The sequence below is a fragment of the Episyrphus balteatus genome, chromosome 4, assembly GCF_945859705.1.
Source record: "Episyrphus balteatus chromosome 4, idEpiBalt1.1, whole genome shotgun sequence".
Lineage (NCBI taxonomy): Eukaryota > Metazoa > Arthropoda > Insecta > Diptera > Syrphidae > Episyrphus > Episyrphus balteatus.
Window position 1 is genome coordinate 20,597,387 of NC_079137.1, and position 18,738 is coordinate 20,616,124.

The 18,738-nt window shown below is 29.9% G+C and overlaps 1 protein-coding gene and 1 long non-coding RNA gene across 7 annotated transcripts in view; one reads left to right on the forward strand and one right to left on the reverse strand.

Annotated features, from left to right (window-relative positions):
* The window catches only part of LOC129918405 (myb-like protein A), a 148,490-nt gene that overhangs the window by 90,241 nt on the left and 39,511 nt on the right, over nt 1-18,738 (forward strand). The window contains exon 1 of one of the 6 annotated variants that reach the window (XM_055998912.1): nt 6,222-7,372. The exons of 4 other annotated variants lie outside the window; for them this stretch is intronic. The gene's annotated coding sequence lies outside the window, so the exon portion shown is untranslated. Of the gene's footprint in view, nt 1-6,221; nt 7,373-11,191; nt 11,465-18,738 lie in introns of those variants that run through there. One more of the 6 variants, XM_055998915.1, reaches the window with a different exon arrangement.
* LOC129918406 (uncharacterized) lies at nt 12,038-12,504 on the reverse strand. The gene is made up of 2 exons (XR_008772951.1): nt 12,169-12,504; nt 12,038-12,097 (listed from the first exon to the last, which is right to left on the reverse strand). It is a non-coding gene; the product is annotated as an uncharacterized LOC129918406 (long non-coding RNA).

The window sequence follows — 18,738 nt, forward strand, 5'->3', positions numbered from 1 at the left end:
TTAATTAACTCACGGAATTGGTTTGTACATCATTTTTTAGATAATTTTATTGTGAATAAGACTGTCCTCGATGATTTTTGGTTAAAATGAGTAAAAATGGAGCTATTAAATAATAACAGTACCAACCCCTGTTTCAAGATGGCCGCTGCTCCCGACATCCTATCATTCCAACAAATTGACTTTTATGATAAGAACATGGCGCAGGGACATAAGTTCCCGGGACACAAGTCCCGAATTTTTTTGTCGGGACTAAAGTCCCACTTTACTGGATCACATGTCTCGCATCAATTTAACATTAAAAAATTCGACTTAATCGCAAAATTTTTTACATATTATTGTAGAAAAAGAACGCTTTGGAAAAAAAGTCTTGCACACTATTTTTGTTTTTCTAACCGTTTAATAGATATTCCAGAACCAAAGTTTGGGAAAATTATTAAAAATTCGTTGTTTTTTTCTTAATTTTGTAACAAATTGAACAAATATAATAAATTGAAAGGGGCATGGCATATTCTTATAAAAAAGAGATTTTTCTACAAAACTTTTTCAAAGTTTTCTAATTCACTGAAAAGTCATTATTATCAAATAAGTAAAATGTATTACTGTAGGGGCTTAATCGTTTTACAAAAAAGTGATTGCTTTAAATTCTTCGCTTGAGCCTAATTATATGGCAAGGTACTGAACATTTTAAAACTTAAAAATATTCCTATTTGGTATTATTCAATATAAACATAAATAAAACTTTAATTGCATTCGCATTATGTAGAAGTACCTATGTATAGCAGTTTGCTTTCAGGAAAATCAAAGTATACCTACAAACATTTTGAGTCAAACAAACCATGCAGAAAATTCATCTATAAATACTTTTAAAAAATTACCTACAGCCGCCTTTAAGTTAAGACCTCTTTCTTAAACAATTTGTTCCATTGCCCATTGAAAATTTGGAAACCACAAGATTGTATTTCTTAAATTGTGTTTAGGTAAAAGTGTCAAGAGAGAAAATTATATACATACATATTAAACATACACTGTCAAATTTTCCATACCTATTCGGACTCTAGCTGGGTTTCAAATACTATACGTTTAGACAAAAATAGACTTTTTAGCTACGTATGTATGTACAACATAATGTGTCATCTATGTATTTTTCTTCCTCTTTTCTAGAGAGAAAAAATCTTTTTTTAAGACGCCTCAATATGAAGGAAAAAACAGAAAGCTTAAATATTTTTAAATACTCATTCGACGTTATGATACATCAATGAAAATGAATCCTCTTTCTAAGAAAAAATAAACAAACAATTAAAAGAAATGTATACATAACTGTTCATTCATACATATTATTACTTACAAAATTGTGCTTAGTGCTATGAAAGCACTAGTAAATTGAATTGGTTTGCAAACAAAAAAAGTGCAAAAGTTTCCGAATTATTTTTTAAGAATTTTGAGTGTCTATCTCCCCCCCCCCCCCCACCTCCGTTTAGGCGAGAGGGGCAATTTCCAAAAAAAATACTTAAAATCAAAAAAAAAAAATTATTGAAAAAAAATAAGCCCAGCATTTTGAAGGAAACTTAATTTTTTTTTAATAGATCAATGTTAATGCTTATCTTAGCTCAAATAAAAAACAACAAAAAATGTGAAGAAACTCAAAAAATCGAATTTTTTGATTTTTTTATGTTGGTTTTGACTGTTTTGGTATGGAATTTTTTTTATCAATTTAAAAAAAATACTATTCTGATAGAAAATTTACTTCTCTACAAAAAGTTTTGAAGGCAATATATCAAAATTTTGGTTAGTTTACGAGATATATTGAAAGATCCAAAAAGGGAGCTTTTGAACCCCTATCTTCAATTTCCACCCTCATTCCACCCTCTTATTTATCAGATAAATCCTCAGTTAGGGTCCTTCATAGCTCTTAAGGTTCTAATAAACATACCAAATACTAACCGATTGTAAAGGAAAGTTATTCTATGTGCACTTAGAACAAGTTTTGAGTAGATAATTTCTAAAATCTCACAAAATGGTCTGTTTCTCAAAGAAGTAGAAGGAGCAAACAGATGAATGCAGTTAAGCAAACTCTCACAATCGATAGCAGAAGTCAAAATATCTTCCTCTATTCAAACTGATAGACTTTTTGAATTATAATAATGATGAAATCCTTCTACATTATCTTCAAAACCATTTCGAAAAGCAAACCTGAGAAATTTTATCTGAATATTTTCAATTCTCTCTTTATTAAATTCAGTTGTAGAGCTCCAGACAACACAATTATATTCAAGAACAGGACGCAGGATTACTTCAATTCAATATAAAGACTTAATTGTGTAAGGATCTTTGAAATAAAATAAATTTCTTCTGTGGAATTTGCTTTACACACAATGTGTAAATTAAATTAAAAATCGAATCGAATATGACACCCAAATCTTTAAACTCTACTCTACTATTTGTAACGGTACATTATTCAATGAATAACTTAGAATAACATAGACCTGTTGAAGTATATACAAGCACACATTTCCATATTTAATAACAAATCGTTTAATTTGCACCAGTCGACAAAAGAATTCAGATCATTTTGAAGCAAAAGACAATCATTTAAGTCAGAAATCTGAGAAAATAACTTTATATCATCTGCATCGTTAAGCAATGACAATTTTTTAGGAACATTTGGAAGATCATTAATGGGGTTTTCCTTTGGTACAAAAATCAATTTATTTTTTTGATATAGATCTGTCAAAAAACTGATTTTGACAATTTTTGCCTTCGTTTGGCCAAACAAATTGATTTATTTTTTATTTTTCCAGATCTGGATTTTTACTAACAAAAATATGCAGTATTATTGGAATTGGAAATAGTTTCAAGTTCATTGGAAATAATTTTAAGTGAATTAATTTATTCGTCCAGCTAATCTTCGGATAGGTATACCGAATACCCATAGCCGTAGCTAGGATTTCATTTCGGGGGGGGGGTTAGCTCAGACCAGACACATTTTTTTTTAGAAATCACAATACTTTGTATCAACTATATGTTACTGCAGTCGATTCTAAATCCCGCTAAATCAAATAGACATTTGAACTGTGTAGAAGCGAAAAATTTGCCAATATCCTTTTTAAGTATTTTTAGGAGAGGAATTCGTAGTTAAAAGTTTAAAAAAGCCCTGCTTACGGTAAACGTAATTTAAAAATGGCCGAATATTCAGCGGCATCTCTAGTTTTGTAGGTACAAAGAGTGATGAGTTGGTTGATATAAATTGCGAGCGTTAGCGAGCAAGAAAATTTTTTTTAAGAAACAAATTTTAACCAATCTAAGGCTTTATAAAAAAAATTATTACGTACAATTTAATATATAAAACATTGAAAAATGTACTTTTTCTTGCACTGAAATTTTGTAGCAGAAAATTGACAGGTACATTCTATCTATTGAGTTCTAAATGAAATTAGCAATACTTAAAAACCAAAATTTTAAATAATCCAAGTTGTTTGACATGAGCTAATTACACTGGCCAACAAGGTTTTTGTTACAGAAACCAGGGTATACTTTTCTATAGGCTGAGCTCGAATCCGAAGTCAGAAAAATTCTATCACATCACGTTTTGGAGATATTCCCGTTAGAAAATTGAAAATGCCGATTTTTACCAGTTTTCAAAGTTATTTTTTAGCGTTTACTTATTTTTTTTAAATTAAATTTGTGACAGTTTCTAAAAGAATTATGTCAAAATTTGAAAGCGATTGGTACAGAACTTTTCGATATTTGCTATTAAAAGCAAATAAATATGAGATGCCCCAAGCAGTTTAATTTCAAGTTATGATTTCTCGAGGAAGAAAATAGATATTTAAAAGATTTAAACGGATTAAGACAGACAAAACTTAATTCTTTTAGAAACTGTTACAAATTCAATTTAAAAAAAAAAATAAGTAAACGCTAAAAAATAACCCTGAAAACTGGTAAAAAGCGGCATTTTCGATTTTCTAACGGGAATATCTCAAAAACTTGATGTGATCGAATTTTTCTGACTTCTGTTTCGAGCTCAGCACACAAAAAACCTATAGAAGAGTATACCCTGGTTTCTGTAACAAAAAAGAAGTTTAATTTTGTTGACCATTGTTATACTTCACTTTGAAATTTAACAATAAACTGAAATTTTTTAATACCTATATATAATTTGAAACAAAATAATAACGAAATGTTGTAAATACAGTGCTTTGCAAAAGTATAATCGCACCATATTAAAATGCTATTTATATAAAACTGAGTATTGCAGCGACACCCTACTATTTTTTTATTAAAGGGGATCAAAAAACAAGAATATTGAGAAGAACAAAATGTCCCGTTACTTTCTCTTATAATTTTTAGAAATAAAAACAAGTTTTTCTTCCATTGCAAAAGTATAATTGCATTTTTTTTATTTTGAGTATGGCCAACAAGATTTTTGTTACAGAAACCAAGATATACTTTTCTAAAGGTTTTTTATGTGCTGAGCTCAAATCCGAACTCAGACAAATTCTATCACATCGCGTTTTTGAGATATTCCCGTTAGAAAATCGAAAATCCCGCTTTTTACCAGTTTTCGAGGTTATTTCCTGGCGTTGGTAGGTACTACAGTCTCTGAAAAAATCGATACATTTATTTTCGCTTACATACTGGATTTAAGGTTAACATAGAACAAAAGTGGGTAATAAGCAACTGAAGATATCTCGGACAGTAGAAAATATGTCTGAAAGATTTAAATAGATTTAAGGGTAATATGTCAAAAACGAGATGTGATCGAATAAGTCCGTCTTTGGATTCGAGTTCGGCCACCGAAACCCTTTGAAAAAGCATAGTTTAGTCTCGGCACCAAAAACCCTGCATAAGTACTTGTGGTATTTAAAGGGTTCTTAAAAGAGCATTTTAAGGTGTTAACATAGTGCTTAAGGAAATGGTCAAAGAGATAAAAACTCTTTGTGATGGACCAAACAATTTTTGTTTTCCTTTATACAAACTTCATCGACAGCTTCTGCAACGATGCAAAATTGGTAGTGATTTTAAGGGAGATTTTCATATAGGTAATCAAATCACTAAAATACAAAAACAAATCATTTAGTGCTGCACATATTAGACTTGTATATGTTTATAATATAGGTATCTTTTGATTTTCTGAAAAAAAATTTCGGGGGGGGTTAAACACCCAAACCCCCCCCCCCTAAATACGGCTATGCGAATACCTCAACTAGCGCCTGCAAGAATTGCAAATCTCATGCATACAATTTTTCAAAGACGTTTCCAAAATACCCCCATGCCATATACCCTAAATCTGCTGTATGCTCTTATTCTAAAGCCTAATACACTCCTGATGCGAAATGAAATTTTTCGTCGGTCTCCACGAGGACAACAAAATGCTTGCGAAATCTCGACGGAAAAATATTCACAAGTTGCCAAACAAATAATAAAAAAAGAAGCAAACACAGTAACCAGTAACACACATCTCAGAAAACAATGCAATGACAAAATGAACAACAAAAACAAACAAAAAAACCAAATGTCATTTTTTCGCACACATTAAATGTCCCTGGCGTTTGTGTGCGAAAAAGAAGTGAAGACTTTTCAATTTCACTGCGTTGAACTGCGTACTGTAGAACGAAAAGTTGAACGTATTTTTTGTTTACGATTTGGTTGTGTCATTTTTGTATGGGATTTTTCGTTTCGCATCAGCAGAGTACTAGGCTTAATAGGTAGCTTTTCTAGTGATAATTATGTATTGTATGCGAAATATTCTATGTGTGAAAATTTTCCTGTAGACGCTGGCGCTGCCCTTTCTTAAAATTTACCACCACCAACTCTCTCACAAACTTGAAATTGCGGTGCAGTACTAAATTTACCTGTAAAGATAGGTATCCCTACTAAATATTTAATTTATCTACTTTTTCAGTGAGGTTAATGTTCTGTTTGATTTTCTACTACGTTTACACATTTATGTCATGCTTTTATTAACTTTAAAACTTTAATTGGGTCAGCGACGACAGTGCACGTAACATTGGTTGTTTTATTTTAAAAAAATGTGAATATGTACCCATATAGAAATAGATTTTATATTGAGTTTGAAAGAAATAGCGCATGATTATTTTAAGCATTTTCTTCAAGTTGTTCTTTAAATTTCTTTTTTTAATCTATATATACAAAAACGAACCTATCGATTGTAAATTTAAAAAATTGTTGAAATTTTCAGATACATGTGTAATACGTAGCTTCTTGGTTTAAAACTTAATTCATACAAGATACAACAAATAAATTTAAAAAAAATATTAGTGAGGAAAGTCAGCTTGCTGTTAAACGAAATTCATGCAAACGTTTCAACTTCCAAACAATTCGTTTACTTCGCTCGTTCCTATTGGGGTTTTTTTTTTTGTATAAACTAAATACCATGAAATATGTTATATCTTCTCCTGTCCTGTGTGTATGTATTGATTTTGTTAAAAAACTTAAGTCCCTCTCTTCTTGTGTTATTTTCTTCATAAATAAGTCTCTTTTTTGACTCTTACTCACTAGTTTCGATACGAGGAGTCACGTCTCACGTTCACGTCACAGCACAACCACAACCACATCAAAATGAAAAGAAATGAGGTTCTGCTCTCGCTCTCAGTATCAGTAGCAGCAATTGAAATTGATGTGAAAAGTTTATGGTTTTGTCGACGTCGCCTTCGCCTTCGTATAGTCGGTCTTCAAACTAATAAAAACTCAAATGGATATAGTTTTGTTTAAAACCTTGCCGTGTGTGTTATTCACAATCGCCACAAGGTGATTTGAACCAAAAAATAAGTCTTCAAATTAAACAAATACCTACATATTTTATCATAAAATAAAAATTTTAAACCAACATACACTATTTTTAATCTTTTAAATTTTTAATCATGAGACCCCAATTTGGATCTGAAAAAAAATTGTTTTGCCTGGAGAATTATAAGACATAAATAATTTAAATTAATCGTTTCAGAGTTTGGTGTAAAAAAAAAGAACATAACTCTATACTCTCCCTCGCTCACTAAACTATGTTCTAGTTTCACGTGCTTCATTTCAAATAAAATATTGTCCAATATTTTATCTAAAAAAATACAAAAATTAAATACAAATGTTGAAAATAAAGTTTATCCTCTGGCAAAAAAATATTTAATTCACATATTACACACATAACTGAGCACTTGGACATTTTCCTGGTGCGTAATAACTTCATTGAATTTGCTTTCGTATAAATTAATTTCATTTTTTCGTTACTGACGGGAATAGTGTTAATGGTTTTGCAAAAACAACTCGGATTATTGTAATAAAAAAAAAAAAGAGAAGTGTTATGTATATTTTGAAACATAAACATATTTGTGAGGATACTATTTAAACATATCTAATGGTGAGTTGAAAAAAACTTGCATTGCATAATCGAAACCCTTACCAATTTTAAAGAAACCATTTTTAACTTTTATTCGATAATGTATAGGCACTTATACGTTATGCCAGAGATAATTTTTTGTTTGATTAGAAAAAATATACACCTGCAAATCGTGGGTTCTCTTGTTATTTTGCCAATAAACCCACATAAAAAAGTATATTCCCATCCCATGTTTTTTTTGTTTTGTTTTTGTATTTCCTAGACACATTCATATAGGTTGATAAACCATTTTATGTTGGTTGTAGGTAATTGTAATAATTTATTAAAGGTACCTACCTAAGTTTGTTTACAAGTTGTACAGTTTTTTTGTTGCCTTTAACTGAATAGCTTTTTGTTTTATTTCTTCCCTTCATCTCTTAATAATGATTGCTCTCCTAGAATTTTTTTGTTAAGATAGGTACCTACCTACATTTTGTATTCATCAACTCTTTAAAATGCATATTGAACTTTGAGTAACTCAATGATATATGTATTTATAGTATAGGTGCATAGATAATGGTATATAATTTTTTTTATTTGTTTGAAACTGAACAAGGTAACAAAACAAAAGTAAAACTTTTCTAACACAAACACATGCATACATATACTTTTTCTTATAAATGTGAAGCTTAAGGTTGATTTTCATGGCCCAAAGATTTTAAGCAGTAGATAGTTATCTAGTTTTGTATTTGTTATATTTTCTCTAAGCCACGTGTTTTTTTTTTTAGTAATTTTACGCTGCGTATAAATGTTTTAGGTACGTTCTCTTCTTCGCGATCATGTGATAATTAAACAATTTGTTGCATTGCTCTATGCAAAGATTTCATCATTCTGTGATACACAATTCGTATCTTCGAAGTGTATTTTAGCGAATTTTGAAAGTTGATAAGTTGTATAGCTTTTTTTTCCGTTTATTCTAGGTAGGTACCTATCTACGTAAGCATTTGTTTTTCATTTCATAAAACATATTTAATTCTATCATTAGGTATAACGCTTATTAAACTTTTTATTTGTAATGCCTGAGGCAATTTGCCTACTCTTCTATCTCCATATTGGTTTTCTGATGCTAGATAATGACAGGGTATTTTATTAAGATTCTGATAAAAAAGAAAAAAAGCTTAGATACCTTAACTACCTAGCTACTATTTATCTCAAAAGCTGTTCATTCGTACAACATATCACTCGCAGGGATAACTAACTTATAAATACCTACCTACCTATGCATATTTTTAATTTTCAAATCCTACCTATAATACCTACCTAACTTGCAACACATGAATTTAGGCACTGAAAAATAGCAATTTTCGTAGATGTACTCGTAATATATTCAAACGTACATTTTTTTTTCTTTTTTAGGCAGGAAGATACCTACATACATTTTCCGTATTTATAAAAATGAAAACTTCTTTTTGTTATAATGTTGAGCAATAATTCAATTATTTAAACAAACCGAAATAATCCGGAATTTCCCAAACAAAACAAAAGTTTTGTTTTATTGAAAATGAATTACAGCTTAAAAAGCTCCTTATTTCTCCCATTTCTCTTTGGTTAAAATTTATCATACTCTCTCTTCTTGTTTATAAATTTATTTTATAGTATACATACATATACATATATATGCATGTATTTAAATACATTTACAATATTTGTTAACGGAAAGTTAACTGCTCTTTATTTAGAGCTTGTGTGTTTATATATTTGTTATTTTCTAAACATGGAAGGCTAGGCTACAGCTACTACAGCGTTGCCGCGAAGAAAAAAGCAGAGAGGGCCATTTTTTTTGAGGGCCATTTGACAAAATTGTGGGCCAAATATTTTACTAACAAAATTTTTTTATTTGTTTAAAGCATTAATAGCCGATTTCATAAACATTTAACAGGCTTTTAAAATTTTAAATGACGTTTTTGTATGGGACACAAAAAACGATAAATATTTAAAAGGCCTTTATTGGCCATACATTTGTTAAATCTTATTAGTTTACAAAAGAAATAAAAAAAAAACACAGGTGTACATTTTAAACTTTTAATTCACAGACATCTTTTAGCTTTGAGCCACTTATTAAAAATAAATAAATACAACTGACGTGAGAAAAATCAAATTACTAAACGAGATAAATTAATGAATTCAGTATACATAGGTAGGTACACCTATTTATGTGTGGTGAATACACATTGTAGTTGCGATTCATAGCGATGATATATATTTAATTTTGTAAAGCCTTTTAATTATTACTAAGCACCATATGAAGATGAATCCACTAAAACTTGGATTCGTGGGCCATTTCTAATTGGCCCGGGCAAAGGGCCAAAGTATAAGATAGGGGGCCAAATGGCCCGATCGGGCACTTTGTGGCAACGCTGAGCTACAGCTACATGCCAAAAACAAAACAGAAAGCGTAAAAACAAAAACAAGCAGATAAGAGAATGGTAGCTACTTTTCAGGCTCATTGCGCAGAATCTTGCAATGTATGTTTGTGTAAATTGGCCTGTATATATGTATGTGTTAATAACTTCAGTAATACCTACATATAAAATTTAAAAGAAAAAAAACTGGTGTTATTTTCCTAGTATTTTCTGTTGGTCTATTTTTGGTCTCGTTCTCATTTTCAATCTTCTCTTTTCAAACTACTATCTTCAAAAATTATTCTTCTAGATATCATACTTTATTGTATCTTTTTTTAACCTTGGTTTTTGTTTTCGTAAACGAATATTTGCAAAAAGGAAATATAACACACAACAATTGGGTATGTACTTTTATAAGAAGCGCTAAGAGTCGGACTGAATTTACTATAGGTGAGGTATACATTTGTTAGGTATCAATGTGTTTAACTTTCTTTTCGTTATTACCAAAATACCAACGTTTTATTTTTTTAATCGCCTATCCCTATGCCAATCTAAAAGAGATGGAGTCTATGCTGATGTTTTCTGAATTTTTTACTATGAAGTTTAAAAAAAAAACCTACGTCTATACCTACATAAAGTTATCCATACATTTTCTTTTGATTTAAGTAGATACCCACCCAGGTATTTAACAATTTTTGTCTGGAGAACACATGACGTATACGTACTATTTTTTTCTCCGCCTTCATTGCGCTTACTTGAGACTGGAACCTACCTACTACAAAATGTATTCCTAGTTTAACAGATTTCGCACGTGCATTTAAAATATTATGTATAAAAGTAAATTTTTCTTTAGAGAAAACAAATTTATCAAATTTATAATAGGACAGCGCTGTTTCCACTGATCTAGACACCGCATGGGAACAAAAATTGTTTGTTTGTATACCTACATGTGTACATGTATTCTAAAAAAAAAAAAACAAGAGTAAGCCACTATACATACCTATCACCCTCTCAACAAAATGTATCTAGAAAGAAAAATAGCTAGTGGATTTAAATTTTGCTGCATATAGAGACACAAGAAAGCATATGTTTTTAAGAACGTGCACACAGCTATTAACACAGCTATTTTTCTGAATTTGTTTAAGGTAGTCGCTGAAAACGTATAGTCATCCATTTATTTACAATTTCTTCTAATAAATCAACAAAGCTAGTACACAGACATTCCATAAGTATGAAATTAACTACTTTAAAACTAATCTAAGAGGGACAATAGGAAATTTCAAATATAGAACAAAGAATTGTTAAAAAACTCAAATCTTTCCTCGTTGAATATTATTTTTGGCAAAATGATATAAGATTATTAAAATTTTTTTTTTTTAACACTAAACCAAGTGAACAACACTAAATATTATAATTTACATATTGTTAGTTTTTATTTCTCTATACCATCACCTCTCTTCATAGAATATACCTATTTGTTCAAGAGCAGTGAAGACAATGTATAAAGAAAAGCTTTTCTTTTTTTTTTTAATATATACAAAAGAGAGCTAAACAAACTTTTGTAGAAATAAAAATGATTTTGCAGTATCTCTAATAGCGAGTCTGTGCTTAGTAGTGTGTGGAATATTTATTTAAATTTATATACCTACTTACCTAACAAATAACATTAAAAAATACTTAATTTGAGAACAAACATATATCTTTAAAGTTGTCAACAACAGTGGTTTGAATGGTACAACCAATGAAAAAAATATTAAACCTCCATAAAAATAGCTTGTTGTGATTTGACCTGTTTTTTGTTTTTTTTTTTTATTTGTTGTTTTGAAAACCACGTAGAATACATCATCGTAGTTAGTTGCGTTTGAAAGCGGAATAAGTCAATAAACTGTATACAAATTAATTACTTAATTTTAAGGCAAATTGAAATCACAAAGTTCAATAAAACAAAATTCATAGGTACCTATTAAGGTTTCAAGTTTATTTTAAGGTTTATTAAAAAACAATGGAGTCAATTTAAAGATAAAACTGTACAATTTATTTAAAAGTATATCATTGATTTTTAGAAAATACCCGGATTTTCTGTTTTGTTTTTTGTTTTTTGTTTTTTTTTTTTTGTTTTAGTATAATTCTTTTATAAATAATATATTTTTAATTCTTTGGCAAGGCCTTTATCCATCACCCATTTTTGCACATCATTTATTATTGCATTCTTTTATCTATTTTTCGTTCGGCGCAGTTTCGATTTCCTTTCCAGAGAGAGGGTTGTTTGAGCTTTCATACTTTTAAGTTAATAAGAGTTTTGTTGTGTGTGCCAAAACGAGAAGTGATGCTGTCAAATAAGAATAAATAAAACGTAGCTAGGCTCCTACCTAAAATGTCAAAAGGTAAACAATAATTTCCTATACCGCTTTGGATATCTATACCTATTTTATGTACCTACCTTTCTATTATATTTCTTATGATAGAGAATTCTCATTCTCGCAAATTAATAATACTTAAACTAGCTCTTGTTTTCTCTCGTTCTTGATCGTATTTCATTCAATAGCTGGCAGTCGTTGCTCTTTCTCCCATTCACATTCTATTCTCTTCTATTAGTTTAGTGTGTGAATTCTCCAAATGCTTGATGAACCCCAATACTAATGGATGTTTTCTATGTTTTTATTTTCTGTACTACTGATTGCTCTCTTGGAGTTACTGTTGTTGCCCATTCGACCTTGAAGAGCATATTGTGCATTTTTGTTTTGTTCAAAAGTTGTATGTTTGTATTTTTTGTTTGTTTGTTTAGTAGTGGTGTTATGTTTAATACTGCTGTCTCACTTAATATTTTGTTGGTATGTATTAGTTTTACTTTTTAATTAAAAGTTACATAGTTTACATATTTCTCTTAGATTTTTTGTTTGCTTAATTTTGCATTATGTGCCTACATAGGTATTTAGCACTTATTATTTTTTTGAAAACTTTTACCTTTATATAAACATAAAGCCACAATGTTTTACCAATGAAATATTGAAACTTCAGTAAAGTTAAAATCTATTTTTTTAAATGAAATTGTTATTAGGTTTCAAATATGTAAAACATACTTCTTTGAGTCATAAGAATTAAAAGAATTATTGCCTAGATATAAGCTAGGAATAGACCCTGTTTTTGATATTTTTTCAAAATCAAGTTCTTTTTTATTTTATGTCGTTTTCTTTCACTCTATTAAGGAGTACTCTAAATTTGTACTCCTTTTTCTGGAGTGAAACAACAAAATGAGAGTAATATTTTTATTTGTAATTGTGTGTGTGACAAGGCAAAAATGGATAATTTCCTTGAAAAAAATAGTGATAACAGGCCTAGGGACAAATTTTATAAATTGAAAAAAAAAAAAAATTAATATTGATAACATATGAAGCATAATAAGCGTTCGTTGATAAGTCTGCTTCTACACGAAGATGCAAGGCGCAGAAATTATGTTCGAATTTCCTTTTAATTTTCGTTTCGGTGCGTCGCGCGCTTCTACACGTAGTATTTTTTGAAGACGCAAATTTGACAGATATTTTCTTTGGTTTTATTTTGTTCTTGTTTTCGTATGACGACTTCTACAGGAAGACGTGCGTCTACGTCTTCGTGTAGAAGCAGGCTATGTATTTTAATTCCAAAAAAAACACCAAAATATACAAAAAAAACAACTCCAGTGGGGTCCATGTGCAACGAAAATATAATAAATTAAAAACGTTACTATACACGCAAATAATACACAATCGACGAAGCAGACTCCGCGACCGACGAAATAAAATAAAGCAGAACAGCAAAAAAAAGAACAATATCAAAGAGAAACGTCAAAAAGAGTCACAAAATTTATTACCGGAGACTCACGGTAAAAAATCTTCTTTCCCTTTTCTTCGAACTTTATTTCTCCCTTGCTCTTATGTGCGTCTCGCGCTTTGCGTCTTCGTGTAGAAGCGGACTTAGTTTTAATTTTGGTATCTTTTCATTACACAGAGTCTCCACTGAGCATACATACGGTGTGGTCATGGATTTTTCTGCATCCATTGGATTTTTTCAAGACATGTTCATGAACAGGGCATCGTTCATGCCCAGTGGAGACTCTGTGTAATACTTCTGATCGTTTTCTTCAGCCAAATTGACACACACCCTTAGTTTGATAATTGTAAAATAAAAATATCCCAAAAAAAAAAAATGGGATTTTTTTTTTATCTAGCACAGGATTTTTTTTTTATTGATGAAGAGCAATGGCTGAAAATTTTTTTTATTCGGTTTTCAATTTTATTTTGGAAAAAGTGAAGAATTAACGAAAAAAAATGGAAGAAATATATCCGGCGGAATATAGTAGGTACAATAAAAAATATATTCTTAATGGTTGTTTTTCTTAATAACAAAAGAGTTTGAAAGAAAAACTTTTCGCATTTTTCACTTTTCAAACAAAATTTTAACATGTCAAACTTCAAATTCATAAGTGTGTGTGCAAATCGGTGTAAATCTGACTAAAAATGTAGAGTAAATCCGGGGTACTCCGTAGTACTAATGTCGTTTTCTTTCACTCCAATGAGAGTACCCTTTTAGTACTTATTTTTGCACTTTTGAAGGTTTTGTGTTCTTTGACGCCACAAAAGTGTAAAAAAAAAATTACTCCGGAGTAATTTTAGTACTTCGGAGTACCCCGGATTTACTCCACATTTTTAGTCAGATTTACACCGATTTGCACACTGCACACACACTTATGAATTTGAAGTTTGACATTTTAAAATTTTGTTTGAAAAGTGAAAAATGCGAAAAGTTTTTCTTTCAAACTCTTTTGTTCTTAACAAAAACAACCATTATGAATATATTTTCTATTGTATTATATTCCGCCAGATATATTTCTTCCATTTTTTTCGTTAATTCTTCACTTTTTCCAAAATGAAATTGAAAACCGAATAAAAAAAAATTTTCAGCCAGTGTTCTTCATCAATAACAAAAAAAATCCTGTGCCATATAGCAAAAAAATCCCATTTTATTCTGCGTTGATGGGATATTTTTATTTTTCAATTATCAAACTAAGGGTGTGTGCCAATTAGGCTGAAAACACCGATCAGAAGCGTAATGAAAAATATACTAAAAGTAAAACTAAGTGCGCTTCTACACGAAGACGCAAAGCGCGAGACGCACATAAGAGGAAGAGAGAAATAAAGTTCGAAAAGAAGGGAAGGAAAATTTTCTACCGTGAGTCTCTGGTAAAAAATTTTGTCACTCTTTTTGACGTTTCTCTTTGATCTTGTTCTTTTTTTTACTGTTCTGTTTTATTTTATTTCGTCGGTCACGCAGTCTTCTTCATCGGTTGTGTATCATTTGCGTGTATAGTAACGTTTTTAATTTATTATATTTTCGTTGCACATGGACCCCACTGGAGTTGCTTATTATGCTTCATATGTTATTAATATTAATTTTTTTTTTTTTTTTAATTCATAAAATTTTTAATTAGGTTGTTATCACTATTTTTTTCATGGAAATTATCCATTTTTGCCTTGTCACACACACAATTACAAAAAAAAAATTACTCTCTTTTTTTTTCACTCCAGAAAAAGGAGTAAAAATTTAGAGTACTCCTTAATAGAGTGAAAGAAAACGACATAAAATTACTCCGGAGTAATTTTTTTTACACTTTTGTGGCGTCAAAGAACACAAAACCTTCAAAAGTGCAAAAATAAGTACTAAAAGAGTACTCTCATTGGAGTTAAAGAAAACGACATTAAATTGAATCTCACAAACAAAAGAGATTTTTTCTTATTATTTAGGTACATCATATCCTGTCAAAATACACATTTTCCCTAAATAAAACTAGCATCGAGATGAAAATTAGTACTAAACTTTCATCACTAAGAATGACAAAAGTCCCTTAAAATTCCATTTTATGAAAGGTTTATAGGAGAGTTGTAGGTCATGTGATTCTCTACAGATTAGATACGGATACCTACATATATATTTTGTCTAGGAGCAGTTGTCTGGAATATATGTGTTTGGATCTTCGCACAAGTGGGGCAAAGTTGTCAAAAGACGGGGTTATTTTGCTCCACTCAGAAACAACGGGTGCAATTAGCTGCGTTTGACGCACTGGTGATACAATATATGTACATATCGGCTTAAGATTTTTTTTAACCCTTTCGGACCCAGCGTTACTCTCATGTAACATTTTTTTAAAAATTCGTAAAAAATATTAATTTTATCGAAAAAGGAACTGAAATTCACATTTTTTTTTTTTTTGAAAAAAAAATTTTTTTTACATATGGTCATAATTTTGAAAAAAAGATATAAAAAATGTTAATGCAGAAAGTGTTTTGTTTTTTTGCTTAGAAGAAGTGGCGTACATTATAGTTTCATAAAAAGTTATTTTCATAAAATTTTATTTTAAGTTATTTATATTTTATCATATATATTATTACCGTTGTCGAACACCCTTTTGCGGGACTTACACCGAACAGATTTTAATAAATTATATCTTAAAAAAAAGGGAATTTCTGTCGCCAGAAACATATATATATATAAATACATAAATGTTTATAATTTTTAAGAAATCTTAATTTGTTTAAAAAATACTTTTCCAGTCAAAATGAATTTTAAAATGACTTTTTACCCCTTTCCAATAAATCTGGAAATGTTTGACATGGCGTGTTCATGTTCACATTAGGGGTGTTCGTATATCATTAGTTCGTATCATTAGGCGCGTTCATATATAGGCGAGTAAATTCTCCGATTTGCTTAAAAATTCTAATGGTAAACATTTTTTGGCATTATTATGTACATACCTACAGATTGCAGATAAGTTTGGACAAAAATAAGTTTAAGTTTTCTAATAGAAAGAAAAAAATGTGCAAAAGTACCCAAACGTTTTTTGGACAAAAATATCATTTATTAAAAGAAAAAAAGAAGGCAACAGCTTTTGATAGATTTCAGACTTTTGTCCGTAGAAATTTTTGAGCAGAAACTCGCAAGAAGACGAAACGAAAGACGGGGATTTCTTTTTTGTAAAAAAAAAACTATACAGTAATTTCAGTTTAATCAAACAGGAATTGGGTTAAAAATGTTGAAAAAAGTAGAATTATTTCTGTTTTAGGCAGTACCTAAACAGCCCTGTTACATGTAACATTAATTATACATTTTGTATTTCATTTTTCGCACACAAATTGAAAATGCCAACTTTTGAGGTTCTGGGTAGTCAGTCTCCTTAAAAGAAAGATCACTCAAAAGTTTGATTTTGGATTAAAGTGCCTTATATCCTGTTTTCACTAGAACCCAAATGAGATATTTTCTTAAACTATTTCATTTTGAATGTCAAATCGTTTAGGAAATTATTTAAATTGAAATATATAGAAACCGTTAATGGAAAATTGCTAATCCTCATCTTGGTAAAATGGATCGAAAGATTAATTTGAAATTAAAACTGACTTATACTACGTTTCCACCTTCTCTAAATCCTAAACGAAATGTGGATTGAATAAAAACAGCTTTAAAAATATTTTTTGTGTAGTTCAACGTGTTTTTTACACAAATTAAATCATTTATTTTCAAAACATGATAAGTCCATGATTTTAAAATTTTCAGGAGAAGAAAAAAACGTTCTATATTCTTTTGATGTGTGTAGCTAAATTTATAAAAAATATATTCTGTAAAACTTTTGCCTAGCTACAGAATACCGTTTCGTTTTTAATTTAATTTTAGTTCAAAAGATAAAAAATAAAAACGCTTTTGGATTTATCATACTTTGAAAATAAACGGATGTTAAATTAGTTTTAAAATGAATATACAATCTTGCTTTTAGCCCCAGTCTATCAAACAATTGTATTTGAGATTCAGAGTACTTATTTATCTTTAAAGACGTTTTAAACTTAAGATTCGGCCAGTAGTCTAATATAGCATTTACACGAAGCTGTTGTTTATTTTCAAAAGATGATAAGTGTGGGACTTAAGGCTTAACTACATACACCACTTTTTCAAAAAGTACAAAAGTGAAAATATTTTTTTTCTAGCTAGCGCAATTGTTTTGTGAAAAAGAGTATACAAATTGTTTATTAGACAAAAAAATAAGCTTTCTGCATCATTTGTTGTAATTTATCAGGTCGAAAAATTAAACAAAAATGCGTTTGAAAATGTTCACTTTTGTACTTTTTAACTTTTTGAGCCAATGTAGTCAAGGCTTTATCCTGTTTTTGATACTAAAAAATATTTCGCGTAGCTGTAAGATCGGATATAGATATAGATACTTCATATTTTGAAGATAGACGTGGTTATCCCTAGAGTACAAATTTGGTCAAAAAAGCGAGTTTTGAAAAAAAGTGGACTTATCATCTTTTGAAAATAAATGATTCAATTATAGCAAACAAAAATGTAAATCGTGACAGAAAGCTATGCGCGCATGCGTTCATTATGGTTAATCCTCATGTTTTCAGAAACAGAACGAAGCAGTTCGTTCGATTTTGACAAACCTATGCGAGCCCATGCCTAGCCTATTATATACTTGGGCCTTAAGGCGGTACCCAAACAAACATGATCATGAAAACAGATAAAAATAATTGATTTATTTTATTTAGTTAGCACATAATACGATATTTTGATAGGAATAATTTTATTCCACATCGTGTAGTTCCGATAGCCAATGAAGGATACAAAATATTTTGCTTATTTTTTACTTTGGTTACTTAGCGTAGTTCCTTCAACATCAAGTGCGGTCCTTTATTTTCATTATTCTTGCAGATCATTGAACACTTCTACATAAGATGTTTCCAAAATTATTGGAAAGTGGAAGTGTTCATCGCTTTTGACATGATCTTTGGAATAAGTTCAGTTGTGTGTGTATTCTATATGAAAAAGACACCGCCAGAATCAAACAATAACAAACGTTTAAATTAATAGGCAATAGGGGTATTCACGATCCGGTGCAACAAACACGTGTAAAATTGCTAAATTTTGTTTTTCTACTACAACAACTACAACAGACAAGTTTTGCACCATTGTATTATATTTTTGCAA